The sequence below is a fragment of the Salmo salar genome, chromosome ssa02, assembly GCF_905237065.1.
Source record: "Salmo salar chromosome ssa02, Ssal_v3.1, whole genome shotgun sequence".
Taxonomy (NCBI): domain Eukaryota; kingdom Metazoa; phylum Chordata; class Actinopteri; order Salmoniformes; family Salmonidae; genus Salmo; species Salmo salar.
In genome coordinates this window covers 6,556,522-6,573,904 of record NC_059443.1, presented here as the reverse complement: position 1 = coordinate 6,573,904, position 17,383 = coordinate 6,556,522, and the positions used below count along the sequence as shown (strand labels likewise).

General features: G+C 32.7%; 1 protein-coding gene across 1 annotated transcript in view; it reads right to left on the bottom strand.

The window, feature by feature from the left end:
- Nucleotides 1–17,383, bottom strand: part of LOC106597228 (zinc finger protein ZFAT) — a 75,789-nt gene that overhangs the window by 54,458 nt on the left and 3,948 nt on the right.

The following is a 17,383-nucleotide window of genomic DNA, read 5'->3' as shown; positions in this document are numbered from 1 at the left end:
TTTAGATGGTGAACATATTGATATAGACATTTAGATGGTGAACATATAGATATAGACATTTAGATGGTGAACATATTGATACAGACATTTAGATGGGAACATATTGATATAGACATTTAGATGGTGAACATATAGATACAGACATTTAGATGGTGAAACATATGATATAGACATTTAGATGGTGAACATATTGATATAGACATTTAGATGGTGAACATGATACAGACATTTAGATGGTGAACATATAGATATAGACATTTAGATGGTGAAACATATTGATATAGACATTTAGATGGTGAACATATTGATATAGGCATTAGATGGTGAACATAGATACAGACATTTAGATGGCGAACATATTGATACAGACATTTAGATGGTGACATACAGATATAGACATTTAGATGGTATACGATATAGACATTTAGATGGTGAAACATATAGATATAGACATTTAGATGGGGAACATATTGATACAGACATTTAGACGGTGAAACATATGATACAGACACTAGATGGGAACATAGATACAGACATAGATGGCATAAGATACAGACATCTAGATGGAACAGATATAGACATCTAGACGGGAAACATATAGATATAGACATTAGATGGTGACATAAGATACAGACATCTAGACGGTGAACATAGATACAGACATTTAGATGGTGCAACATATAGATATAGACATTTAGATGGTGAACATATTGATATAGACATTTAGATGGGAACATACAGATATAGACATTTAGATGGTGAACATATAGATATAGACATTTAGATGGTGAACATATTGATATAGACATTTAGATGGTGAACATATTGATATAGACATTTAGATGGTGAACATATAGATATAGACATTTAGATGGTGAACATATTGATATAGACATTTAGATGGTGAACATATTGATATAGACATTAGAGGCATAGATACAGACATTTAGATGGTGAAACATACGATACAGACATTTAGATGGTGAACATATTGATATAGACATTTAGATGGTGAACATATGATATAGACATTTAGATGGTGAACATACTGATATAGACATTTAGATGGTGAACATATTGATACAGACATTTAGATGGTGAACATATAGATACAGACATTAGATGGAGAACATTGATACAGACATTTAGATGGTGAACACATAGATACAGACATTAGATGGTGAACATATTGATATAGACATTTAGATGGTGAACATACAGATACAGACATTTAGATGGCGAACATATTGAACAGACATTTAGATGGTGAACATATTGATATAGACATTTAGAGGAACATACAGATATAGACATTTAGATGGTGAACATACAGATATAGACATTAGACGGTGAAACATATGATACAGACATTTAGATGGAAGAACATAGATACAGACATTTAGATGGTGAACAACAGATATAGACATCTAGATGGTGAACTATAGATACAGACACTAGATGGTGCTGATACAGACACTTAGACGAACATATAGATATAGACATTTAGATGGTGAACATACAGATATAGACATTTAGACGGTGAAAACATATTGATATAGGCATTTAGACGGTGAACATATTGATATAGACATTTAGATGGAACTATAGATATAGACATTTAGATGGTGAACATATAGATACAGACATTTAGATGGTGAACAGATATAAGACATTTAGATGGTGAACATATTGATATAGACATTTAGATGGGGAACATATTGATATAGACATTTAGATGGTGAACATATAGATATAGACACTTAGATGGTGAACATACAGATATAGACATTAGATGGTGAACATAGATATAGACTAGATGGTGAACATACGGATATAGACATAGATGGTGAACATATAGATATAGACATTTAGATGGTGAACATATAGATATAGACATTTAGATGGTGAACATACAGATATAGACATTTAGATGGTGAACATATTGATATAGACATTTAGATGGTGAACATATAGATATAGACATTTAGATGGTGAAACATATAGATATAGACATTTAGATGGTGAAACATATAGATATAGACATTTAGATGGTGAACATATAGATATAGACATTTAGATGGTGAACATATACGGATATAGACATTTAGATGGTGAACATATAGATATAGACATTTAGATGGTGAACATATTGATATAGACATTTAGATGGTGAACATACTGATATAGACATTTAGATGGGCAAGATATAGACATTTAGATGGTGAACATATAGATATAGACATTTAGATGGTGAACATATTGATATAGACATTTAGATGGAGAACACATAGATATAGACATTTAGATGGTGAAACATACGGATATAGACATTTAGATGGTGAAATATAGATATAGACACTTAGATGGTGAACATATTGATATAGACATTTAGATGGTGAACATACAGATATAGACATTTAGATGGGTGAACATATGGTATAAGACATCTAGATGGGCAAGATATAGACATCTAGACGTGAACATACAGATATAGACATTAGATGGTGAAAAGATACAGACATTTAGACGGTGAAACATATGAACAGAATAGACGAGTAACAAATACAACACAGAGAACAAAGATAAGACATAGATGGGAACATATAGATACAACATTTAGATGGTGACATGATATAGACATTTAGACGGTGAAACATACAGATACAGACATCTAGACGGTGAACATATGATACAGACACTAGACGGTGAACATACAGATACAGACACTAGACGGTGAAACACACTGATAAGACAAGGGTGAACATACAGATACAGACACTAGATGGTGAACATACATGATACAGACATTTAGATGGTGAAACATATTGATACAGGCATTAGATGGGGAACATAAGAACAGACACTTAGATGGTGAACATATGATACAGACATTTAGAGGAACATATAGATACAGACACTAGACGGTGAACATACTGATACAGACATTAGATGGTGAAACAACAGATACAGACACTAGAGTGACAACAGATAAGAAAGAAAACACAGATACAGACATAGACGGCAAGACACAGACACTAGACGGCGAACATACAGAACAGACACTTAGACGGGAAACAAAGATACAGACAAGACGGACATAGATACAGACATCTAGACGGGGAAACATACGGATTACAGACACAGACGGAAAACGAGTACAGAAGCGGGAAACAACGATACAGACACCAGACGGAAGATACAGAATCTAGACGGCGAACATAGACACAGACACTAGACGGCGAACACAAGATACAGACAAGAGGTAAGATTAAGACACTAGACGGGAACATACTGATACAGACACTAGACGGGAAACAACCGATACAGACACTAGACGGACAGATACAGACACTAGACGGAAAACAACAGATACAGACATAGACGGCGAAACACACAGATACAGACACTAGACGGGGGAACATACAGATAAGACAAGAGAAACCGATAAACAAGACACAGAAAACACAGACGGCGAAACACAAGATAAGACACCAGACGGCGAACACAGATAAGACACTCAGACGGCAAAACACAGATACAGACAAGAGGAAGAACATACGATACAGACATAGACGGAGAACATACAGATACAGACACTAGACGGCAGAACACACGGATACAGACACTAGACGGCGAAACAGATACAGACACTTAGACGGAAAACACAGAACAGACACTAGACGGCAGACAACTGATACAGACACTAGACGCGAACAAAGATACAGACACTAGATGGGAAAACAGATACAGACACTAGACGGCGAAACACAAGATACAGACACTAGACGGGGAAACAAGACACAGCAAGACGGCGAAACACACAGATACAGACATTAGAGGAAAAAGACACAGACACTAGACGTGAAACATAGATACAGACACTAGACGAAAAACAGATAAGACACTAGACGGGAAACATACTGATAAGACATAGACGGGAAAAACAGATACAGACACTAGACGGCGAACATACTGATACAGACACTAGATGGTGAACACATGATACAGACATTAGATGGCGAACATATTGATATAGACATTTAGATGTGAAACATATGATATAGACATTTAGATGGTGAAACATATTGATACAGACATTTAGATGGAAGATATAGACATTAGATGGTGAACATATTGATACAGACATTTAGATGGTGAACACATAGATATAGACATTTAGATGGTGAACATAGGATATAGACACTAGACGGTGAACATATTGATATAGACACTAGACGGAAACACACAGATACAGACACTAGACGGCGAAACAAGAACAGACATTAGAGGCGAACATACAGAACAGAAAGGAAACACAATACAGACACTCTAGACGGAGAAACATACGAACAGACATCTAGATGGCGAAACACACAGATAAGACACTAGACGGCGAAAGAACAAGATACAGACACTAGACGGTGAAAACGATACAGACACAAGACGGCGAACATACAGATACAGACACAGACGGTGAAACACACAGATACAGAAAGACGGGAACACAGATAAGACACAGCGAGGAAACAAGATACAGACATTAGATGGTGAAACATATAGATATAGACATTAGATGGGACATACAGATATAGACATTAGACGGCGAAACATACAGATACAGACACTAGATGGTGAACACATAGATATAGACACTAGATGGTGAACATATAGATACAGACACTAGATGGTGAACATATTGATACAGAATTTAGATGGCAAAGACACAGACATTTAGATGGTGAAACATATAGATACAGACATCTAGATGGAGAACATATGATATAGACATTAGACGGGACACAAGATACAGACATTTAGAGGGTGAACATAGGATAAGACACTTAGACGGTATAGATATAGACATAGATGGTGAAACATAGATACAGACATAGATGGTGAAACATATTGAACAGGCATAGACGGGAACAAAGATACAGACATCTAGATGGTGAACATACAGATATAGACATTTAGATGGTGAACATATTGATATAGACATTTAGATGGTGAACATAGATACAGACATTAGAGGTAGAACTATAGATACAGACATTTAGACGGTGAAACATATTGATATAGACATTTAGATGGGATGAACACACAGATATAGACATTTAGATGGTGAAACATATAGATACAGACACCTAGACGGGGAACACATAGATACAGACACTAGACGGGAAACAATGATACAGACACTAGACGGCAAGACACAGACACTAGACGGAGAACATACAGATAAGACACTAGACGGCGAAACATACAGAACAGACACTAGACGGCACAAGATACAGACACTAGAGGAACAACAGAACAGACACTCAGAGGCACAGATACAGACACCAGAGAAAGATAAGACACAGACGAAACATACAGATACAACACTAGACGGAAACACACAGAACAGACACTAGACGACAACAGAACAGACAAGACGACATAGATATACAAGAGGTGAACATATAGATACAGACATTTAGATGGAAAACAGATACAGACACTAGACGGTGAAACATACTGATACAGACATTTAGACGGTGAAATACAGATATAGACATTTAGATGGTGAAACATATTGATACAGACATTTAGATGGGCAAGATATAGACATAGATGGTGAACATATGATACAGACATCTAGATGGTGAAACACACAGATACAGACATCTAGATGGAGAACATATTGATATAGACACTAGATGGAAGATACAGACACTTAGATGGTGAAACATAGATACAGACATAGATGGTAAACAACAGATACAGACACTTAGATGGGAAACAGATACAGACATTAGATGGTGAACACAAGATATAGACATTTAGATGGTGAACATATGATACAGTACATTAGATGGTGAACATATGATATAGACATCTAGATGGTGAACATACAGATTACAGACATTTAGATGGTGAAACATATGGATATAGACATTTAGATGGTGAAACATATGATATAGACATCTAGATGGTGAAACATATAGATATAGACATTTAGATGGTGAACATATAGATATAGACATTTAGATGGTGAAACATATTGATACAGACATTTAGATGGGACATATAGATACAGACATTTAGATGGTGAACATATAGATATAGACATTTAGATGGCGAAACATATTGATACAGACATTTAGATGGCGTATAGATACAGACACTAGATGGCGAAACATACGGATACAGACATTTAGACGGGAATAGATACAGACATCTAGATGGAACATACGATACAGACATTAGACGGCGAAACATACTGATATAGACATTTAGATAGAAAACTAGATGGTGAACATATTGATATAGACATTTAGATGGGACATAGATACAGACATTTAGATGGTGAACATACTGATATAGACACTAGATGGCGAACAATAGATACAGACATTTAGATGGTATAGATACAGACACTAGATGGTGAAACAAAGATATAGACATTTAGATGGCACATAAGATACAGACATTTAGATGGCGAATAGATATAGACATTTAGATGGTGAACATACAGATACAGACACTAGATGGCGGAACATACTGGATATAGACATTTAGGATGGTGAACATACTGATATAGACACAGATGGTGCACGATACAGACACTAGGATGGTGAACATATTGATACAGACATCTAGATGGGACATAGATACAGACACTAGATGGTGAACACAGATATAGACATTTAGATGGCATATAGATATAGACACTAGATGGTGAAACATATAGATACAGACACTTAGATGGTGAAACATACAGATATAGACACTTAGACGGTGAAACATATTGATATAGACACTTAGATGGTGAACATATAGATATAGACATTTAGATGGCCAGATAAGCATTAGATGGGAACATATTGATATAGACACTTAGATGGTGAACATAGGATATAGACATTTAGATGGTGAACATATTGATATAGACATTTAGATGGTGAACATATTGATATAGACATTTAGATGGTGAAACATATAGGATATAGACATTTAGATGGTGAACATATTGATATAGACATTTAGATGGTGAACATATTGATATAGACATTTAGATGGTGAACATATTGATATAGACATTTAGATGGTGAACACATAGATATAGACATTTAGATGGTATAGATATAGACATTTAGATGGTGAACATATAGATATAGACATTTAGATGGTGAAACATAGATATAGACATTTAGATGGTGAACAATAGATATAGACATTAGATGGTGAAACATATTGATATAGACATTTAGATGGTGAACATATTGATATAGACATTTAGATGGTCAAGATATAGACATTTAGATGGTGAACATATAGATATAGACATTTAGATGGTGAACATATAGATATAGACATTTAGATGGTGAACATAGATATAGACATTTAGATGGTGAACATATAGATATAGACATTTAGGATGGTGAAACATATAGATATAGACATTTAGATGGCGATATAGATAGATGGTGAACATAGATATAGACATTTAGATGGTGAAACATATTGATATAGACATAGAGGGAACACAGATAAGACATTTAGATGGTATAGATATAGACATTTAGATGGTGACATACAGATATAGACACTTAGACGGATAGATATAGACACTAGATGGAAACATATTGATACAGACATTTAGATGGGGAACATAGATACAGACATAGATGGGATAGAAGAATTGGTGAACATACGGATACAGACATTAGATGGTGAACATATTGATATAGACATTTAGATGGTGAACATATTGATATAGACATTTAGATGGTATAGATATAGACATTTAGATGGTGAACATATAGATATAGACATTTAGATGGTGAACATACTCGATACAGACACTAGATTCGGTGAACATACTGATACAGACATTAGATGGTGAACATAGATATAGACATTTAGATGGGAACATAGATAAGACATTTAGATGGTGAACATATGATATAGACATTTAGATGGTGAACATATTGATATAGACATTAGATGGGGAAACATACATACAGACATAGATAAGATACAGACAGACGGAGAACATACAGATATAGAAAGAGAAACATACAAACAACACTAGATGGGAAAATATTATAAGACATAGATGAAAAGATGAGAAAATATAGATATAGACATTAGATGGTGAACAAAGATCAGACTAGATGGTAACATAGATACAGACATAGATGGGAACATATTGATATAGACATTTAGATGGTGAACATATAGATATAGACATTTAGATGGTGAACATATTGATATAGACATTTAGATGGTGAACATATTGATATAGACATTTAGATGGTGAACATATTGATATAGACATTTAGATGGTGACATATTGATATAGACATTTAGATGGTGAAACATATTGATATAGACATTTAGATGGTGAACATATAGATATAGACATTTAGATGGTGAAACATATTGATATAGACATTTAGATGGTGAACATAGATATAGACATTTAGATGGTGAAACATATAGATATAGACATTTAGATGGTGAACATATTGATATAGACATTTAGATGGTGACATAGATATAGACATTTAGATGGTGAACATAATGATATAGACATTTAGATGGTGAACATATGATATAGACATTTAGATGGTGAACATATTGATATAGACATTTAGATGGTGAACATATTGATATAGACATTTAGATGGTAAACGTGAACATGATAGACATTTAGATGGCATAGATATAGACATTTAGATGGTGAACATATTGATATAGACACATTTAGATGGTGAACAATAGATATAGACAGAACGAATAGACATTTAGATGGTGAACATATAGATATAGACATTTAGATGGTGAACATATTGATATAGACATTTAGATGGTGAACATATTGATATAGGCATTTAGGATGGAAACATAGATACGAGACATAGATATAGATTTAGAGGAGAACATACAGATATAGACATTTAGATGGTGAACATATGGATATAGACATTTAGATGGTGAACATATAGATATAGACATTTAGATGGTAACATATGATATAGACATTAGATGAGAACATATAGATACAGACATTTAGATGGTGAACATATAGATATAGACATTTAGATGGTGAACATATTGATATAGACATTTAGATGGTGAACATATTGATATAGACATTTAGATGGTGAACATATAGATATAGACATTTAGATGGTGAACATATTGATATAGACATTTAGATGGTGAAACATATTGATATAGACATTTAGATGGTGAACATATTGATATAGACATTTAGATGGTGAACATATTGATATAGACATTTAGATGGTGAACTATAGATATAGACATTTAGATGGTGAACATATAGATATAGACATTTAGATGGTGAACATATAGATATAGACATTTAGATGGGTGAACATAGATATAGACATTTAGATGGTGAAACATATTGATATAGACATTTAGATGGTGAACATATAGATATAGACATTTAGATGGTGAACATATTGATATAGACATTTAGATGGTGCATAGATATAGACATTTAGATGGTGAACACATAGATATAGACATTTAGATGGTGAACATATAGATATAGACATTTAGATGGGAACAAAAGGATAGATATAGACATTTAGATGGTGAAACATATAGGATATAGACATTTAGATGGTAAAATGATATAGACATTTAGATGGTGAACATATAGATATAGACATCTAGATGGTGAACATATAGATATAGACATTTAGATGGTGAATATAGATATAGACATTTAGATGGGTGAACATACAGATATAGACATTTAGATGGTGAAACATACTGATATAGACATTTAGATGGTGAACATATAGATATAGACATTTAGATGGTGAACATATGGATACAGACATTTAGATGGGTGAACATATTGATATAGACATTTAGATGGTGAACATATAGATATAGACATTTAGATGGTGAACATATTGATATAGACATTTAGATGGTGAACATATGATATAGACATTTAGATGGTGAACATATTGATATAGACATTTAGATGGTGAAACATACGGATATAGACATTTAGATGGTGAACATATTGATATAGACATTTAGATGGTATAGATATAGACATTTAGATGGTGAACATATTGATACAGCATTTAGAGGTGAACATATTGATATAGACATTTAGATGGTGAACATATAGATATAGACATTTAGATGGTGAACATATTGATATAGACATTTAGATGGTGAACATATGGATATAGACATTTAGATGGTAATAGATATAGGCATTTAGATGGTGAACATATAGATATAGACATTTAGATGGTGAAACATATTGATATAGACATTTAGATGGTGAACATATAGATATAGACATTTAGATGGTGAACATATTGATATAGACATTTAGATGGGAACATAAGATATAGACATCTAGGATGGTGAACATATAGATATAGACATTTAGATGGTGAAACATACTGATATAGACATTTAGATGGTGAAACATATTGATATAGACATTTAGATGGTGAACATATAGATATAGACATTTAGATGGTGAAACATATAGATATAGACATTTAGATGGTGAACATATAGATATAGACATTTAGATGGTGAACATATTGATATAGACATTTAGATGGTGAACATATGATATAGACATTTAGATGGTGAACATATAGATATAGACATTTAGATGGTGAACATATTGATATAGGACATTTAGAGGTGAAACAAGATATAGACATTTAGATGGTGAACATATAGATATAGACATTTAGATGGTATAGATATAGACATTTAGATGGTGAACATATTGATATAGACATTTAGATGGTGAACATAAGATAGACATTTAGATGGTGAAACATACGGATATAGACATTTAGATGGTGAAAAGATAAGACATTTAGATGGGGAACATATAGATATAGACATTTAGATGGTATAGATACAGACATTTGGATGGGTGAACATATAGATATAGACATTTAGATGGTGAACATAGATATAGACATTTAGATGGTGAAACATACAGATATAGACATTTAGATGGTGAACATAGATATAGACATTTAGATGGGGAACTATAGATATAGAGACATTTAGATGGTGAATATACTGATATAGACATTTAGATGGTGAACATACTGATATAGACATTTAGATGGTGAATATAGATATAGACATTTAGATGGTGAACATATTGATATAGACATTTAGATGGTGAACATATTGATATAGACATTTAGATGGTGAACATATTGATATAGACATTTAGATGGTGAACATATTGATATAGACATTTAGATGGTGAAACATATTGATATAGACATTTAGATGGTGAACATATAGATATAGACATTTAGATGGTGAACATATTGATATAGACATTTAGATGGTGAACATAGATATAGACATTTAGATGGTGAACATATTGATATAGACATTTAGATGGTGAACATATTGATATAGACATTTAGATGGTGAACATATTGATATAGACATTTAGATGGTGAACATATAGATATAGACATTTAGATGGTGAACATATTGATATAGACATTTAGATGGTGAACATATTGATATAGACATTTAGATGGAAAACATTTAGATGGTGAACAATAGATATAGACATTTAGATGGTGAACATATTGATATAGACATTTAGATGGTGAACATATTGATATAGACATTTAGATGGTGAACATATTGATATAGACATTTAGATGGTGAACATATAGATATAGACATTTAGATGGTGAACATATTGATATAGACATTTAGATGGGCATATGATATAGACATTTAGATGGTGAAACATATTGATATAGACATTTAGATGGTGAAATATTGATATAGGCATTTAGATGGTGAACATATGATATAGACATTTAGATGGTGAACATATTGATATAGACATTTAGATGGTGAAACATAGATATAGACATTTAGATGGTGAACATATTGATATAGACATTTAGATGGTGAACATATAGATATAGACATTTAGATGGTGAACATAGATATAGACATTTAGATGGTGAACATATAGATATAGACATTTAGATGGTGAACATATTGATATAGACATTTAGATGGTGAACATATAGATATAGACATTTAGATGGTGACATATAGATATAGACATTTAGATGGTGAACATATAGATATAGACATTTAGATGGTGAACATATAGATATAGACATTTAGATGGTGAACATATTGATATAGACATTTAGATGGTGAACATATAGATATAGACATTTAGATGGTGAAACATATTGATATAGACATTTAGATGGTGAACATATTGATATAGACATTTAGATGGTGAACATATAGATATAGACATTTAGATGGTGAACATATTGATATAGACATTTAGATGGTGAACATATTGATATAGACATTTAGATGGTGAACATATTGATATAGACATTTAGATGGTGAACATATTGATATAGACATTTAGATGGTGAACATATTGATATAGACATTTAGATGGTGAACATATAGATATAGACATTTAGATGGTGAACATATTGATATAGACATTTAGATGGTGAACATATTGATATAGACATTTAGATGGTGAACATATAGATATAGACATTTAGATGGTGAACATATTGATATAGACATTTAGATGGTGAACATATAGATATAGACATTTAGATGGTGAACATATTGATATAGACATTTAGATGGTGAACATAGATATAGACATTTAGATGGTGAACATATTGATATAGACATTTAGATGGTGAACATATAGATATAGACATTTAGATGGTGAACATATAGATATAGGCATTTAGATGGTGAACATATAGATATAGACATTTAGATGGTGAACATATTGATATAGACATTTAGATGGTGAACATAGATATAGACATTTAGATGGTGAACATATGATATAGACATTTAGATGGTGAACATATAGATATAGACATTTAGATGGTGACATATGATATAGACATTTAGATGGTGAAACATATAGATATAGACATTTAGATGGTATAGATATAGACATTTAGATGGTGAACATATAGATATAGACATTTAGATGGTGAACATATTGATATAGACATTTAGATGGTGAACATATAGATATAGACATTTAGATGGTGAACATATGGATATAGACATTTAGATGGTGAACATATTGATATAGGCATTTAGATGGTGAACATAGATATAGACATTTAGATGGTGAACATATAGATATAGACATTTAGATGGTGAACATATAGATATAGACATTTAGATGGTGAACATATAGATATAGACATTTAGATGGTGAACATATTGATATAGACATTTAGATGGTGAACATATTGATATAGACATTTAGATGGTATAGATATAGACATTTAGATGGTGAACATATTGATATAGACATTTAGATGGTGAACATATTGATATAGACATTTAGATGGTGAACATATAGATATAGACATTTAGATGGTGAACATATTGATATAGACATTTAGATGGTCATAGATATAGACATTTAGATGGTGAACATATAGATATAGGCATTTAGATGGTGAACATATTGATATAGACATTTAGATGGTGAACATATAGATATAGACATTTAGATGGTGAACATATTGATATAGACATTTAGATGGTGAACATATAGATATAGACATTTAGATGGTGAACATATTGATATAGACATTTAGATGGTGAACATATTGATATAGACATTTAGATGGTGAACATAGATATAGACATTTAGATGGTGAACATATTGATATAGACATTTAGATGGTGAACATATAGATATAGACATTTAGATGGTGAACATATAGATATAGACATTTAGATGGTGAACATATTGATATAGACATTTAGATGGTATAGATATAGACGTTTAGATGGTATAGATATAGACATTTAGATGGTGAACATATAGATATAGACATTTAGATGGTGAACATATTGATATAGACATTTAGATGGTGAACATATTGATATAGACATTTAGATGGTGAACATATAGATATAGACATTTAGATGGTGAAACATATTGATATAGACATTTAGATGGTGAACATATAGATATAGACATTTAGATGGTGAACATATAGATATAGACATTTAGATGGTGCATAGATATAGACATTTAGATGGTGAACATATTGATATAGACATTTAGATGGTGAACATATTGATATAGGCATTTAGATGGTGAACATATTGATATAGACATTTAGATGGTGAACATATGATATAGACATTTAGATGGTGAACATATTGATATAGACATTTAGATGGTGAACATATTGATATAGACATTTAGATGGTGAACATATAGATATAGACATTTAGATGGTGAACATATTGATATAGACATTTAGATGGTGAACATATAGATATAGACATTTAGATGGTGAACATACGGATATAGACATTTAGATGGTGAACATATAGATATAGACATTTAGATGGTGAACATATTGATATAGACATTTAGATGGTGAACATATAGATATAGGCATTTAGATGGTGAACATATAGATATAGACATTTAGATGGTGAACATATAGATATAGACATTTAGATGGTGAACATATGAATAGACATTTAGATGGTGAACATATTGATATAGACATTTAGATGGTGAACATATAGATATAGACATTTAGATGGTAACATAGATATAGACATTTAGATGGTGAACATATGGATATAGACATTTAGATGGTGAACATATAGATATAGACATTTAGATGGTGAACATATTGATATAGACATTTAGATGGTGAACATATAGATATAGACATTTAGATGGTACATATTGATATAGACATTTAGATGGTGAACATATAGATATAGACATTTAGATGGTGAACATATTGATATAGACATTTAGATGGTGAACATATAGATATAGACATTTAGATGGTGAACATATTGATATAGACATTTAGATGGTGAACATATTGATATAGACATTTAGATGGTGAACATATTGATATAGACATTTAGATGGTGCATATAGATATAGACGTTTAGATGGTGATATAGATATAGACATTTAGATGGTGAACATATAGATATAGACATTTAGATGGTGAACATATTGATATAGACATTTAGATGGTGAACATATAGATATAGACATTTAGATGGTGAACATATAGATATAGACATTTAGATGGTGAACATATAGATATAGACATTTAGATGGTGAACATATTGATATAGACATTTAGATGGTCAATAGATATAGACATTTAGATGGTGCTATAGATATAGACATTTAGATGGTGAACATATAGATATAGACATTTAGATGGTGAACATATTGATATAGACATTTAGATGGTGAACATATTGATATAGACATTTAGATGGTGAACATATTGATATAGACATTTAGATGGTGAACATATTGATATAGACATTTAGATGGTGAACATATTGATATAGACATTTAGATGGTGAACATATGGATATAGACATTTAGATGGTGAACATATTGATATAGACATTTAGATGGTATAGATATAGACATTTAGATGGTGAACATATAGATATAGACATTTAGATGGTGAACATATTGATATAGACATTTAGATGGTGAACATATAGATATAGACATTTAGATGGTGAACATACGGATATAGACATTTAGATGGTGAACATATTGATATAGACATTTAGATGGTGAACATAGATATAGACATTTAGATGGTATAGATATAGACATTTAGATGGTGAACATATAGATATAGACATTTAGATGGTGAACATATAGATATAGACATTTAGATGGTGAACATATAGATATAGACATTTAGATGGTATAGATATAGACATTTAGATGGTGAACATATAGATATAGACATTTAGATGGTATAGATATAGACATTTAGATGGTGAACATATGATATAGACATTTAGATGGTGAACATATAGATATAGACATTTAGATGGTGATATGATATAGACATTTAGATGGTGAACATATTGATATAGACATTTAGATGGTGAACATATTGATATAGACATTTAGATGGTATAGATATAGACATTTAGATGGTGAACGTATAGATATAGACATTTAGATGGTGAACATATTGATATAGACATTTAGATGGTATAGATATAGACATTTAGATGGTGAACATATAGATATAGACATTTAGATGGTGAACATATTGATATAGACATTTAGATGGTGAACATATGGATATAGACATTTAGATGGTGAACATATTGATATAGACATTTAGATGGTGAACATATAGATATAGCTCTTTCCATGACATCGATTTGCCAGGTGAATCCAGATGAAAGCTATGATCCTTTAATGATGTCACTTGCTAAATCCACTTCAAATCCGACATGGAATTTGTATGTGTGCCATTCAGAGGGTGAATAGGCAAGACAAAAGATTTAAGTGCCTTTGAATGGGTTATAGTAGTAGGTGCCAGGCGCACCAGATTGTGTCAAGAACTGCAACGCTGATGGGTTTTTCACGCTCAACAGTTTCCTGTGTATATCAAGAACGGTCCACCACTGAAAGGACATCTAGCCAACTTGACACAACTGTGGGAAGCATTGGAGTCAACATGGGCTAGCATCCCTGTGGAACGCTTGACGGGGAGGGCGTGTATAAAATCGAGCACACCGCCATGCAATCTCCATAGACAAACATTGGCAGTAGAATTGCCTTACTGATGAGCTCAGTGACTTTCAACGTGGCACCGTCATAGGATGCCACCTTTCCAACAACTCAGTTTGTCAAATTTCTGCCCTGCTAGAGCTGCCCCGGTCAAGTATAAGTGCTGTTAATGTGAAGTGGAAACGTCTAGGAGCAACAACGGCTCAGACGCAAAGTGGTAGGTCACACAAGCTCACAGAACAGGATCGCCGAGTGCTCAAGTGCGTAGCACGTACAAAATCGCATGTCCTCTGTTGCAACACTCACTACCGAGTTCCAAACTGCCTCTGGAAGCAACGTCAGCATAAGAACTGTTTGTCGAGAGCTTCATGAAATGGGTCTCCATGGCCGAGCAGCCGCACACAAGCCTAAGATCCCCATGCGCAATGCCAAGTGTCGGCTGGTGTGGTGTAAAGCTCACTGCCATTGGACTCAGTGGAAATGCGTTCTCTGGAGTGATGAATCACGCTTCACCATCTGGCAGTCCGATGGACGAATCTGGGTTTGGTGGATACCAGGAGAACACTAACTGCTCCAATGCATAGTGGCAACTGTAAAGTTTGGTGGAGGAGGAATAATGGTCTGGGGCTGTTTTTCATGGTTCGGGCTAGGCCCCTTAGTTCCAGAGAAGGGAAAGCTTAATGCTACAGCATACAATGACATTATAGACGATTCTGTGCTTCCAACTTTGTGGCAACAGTTTGGGGAAAGCCCTTTCCT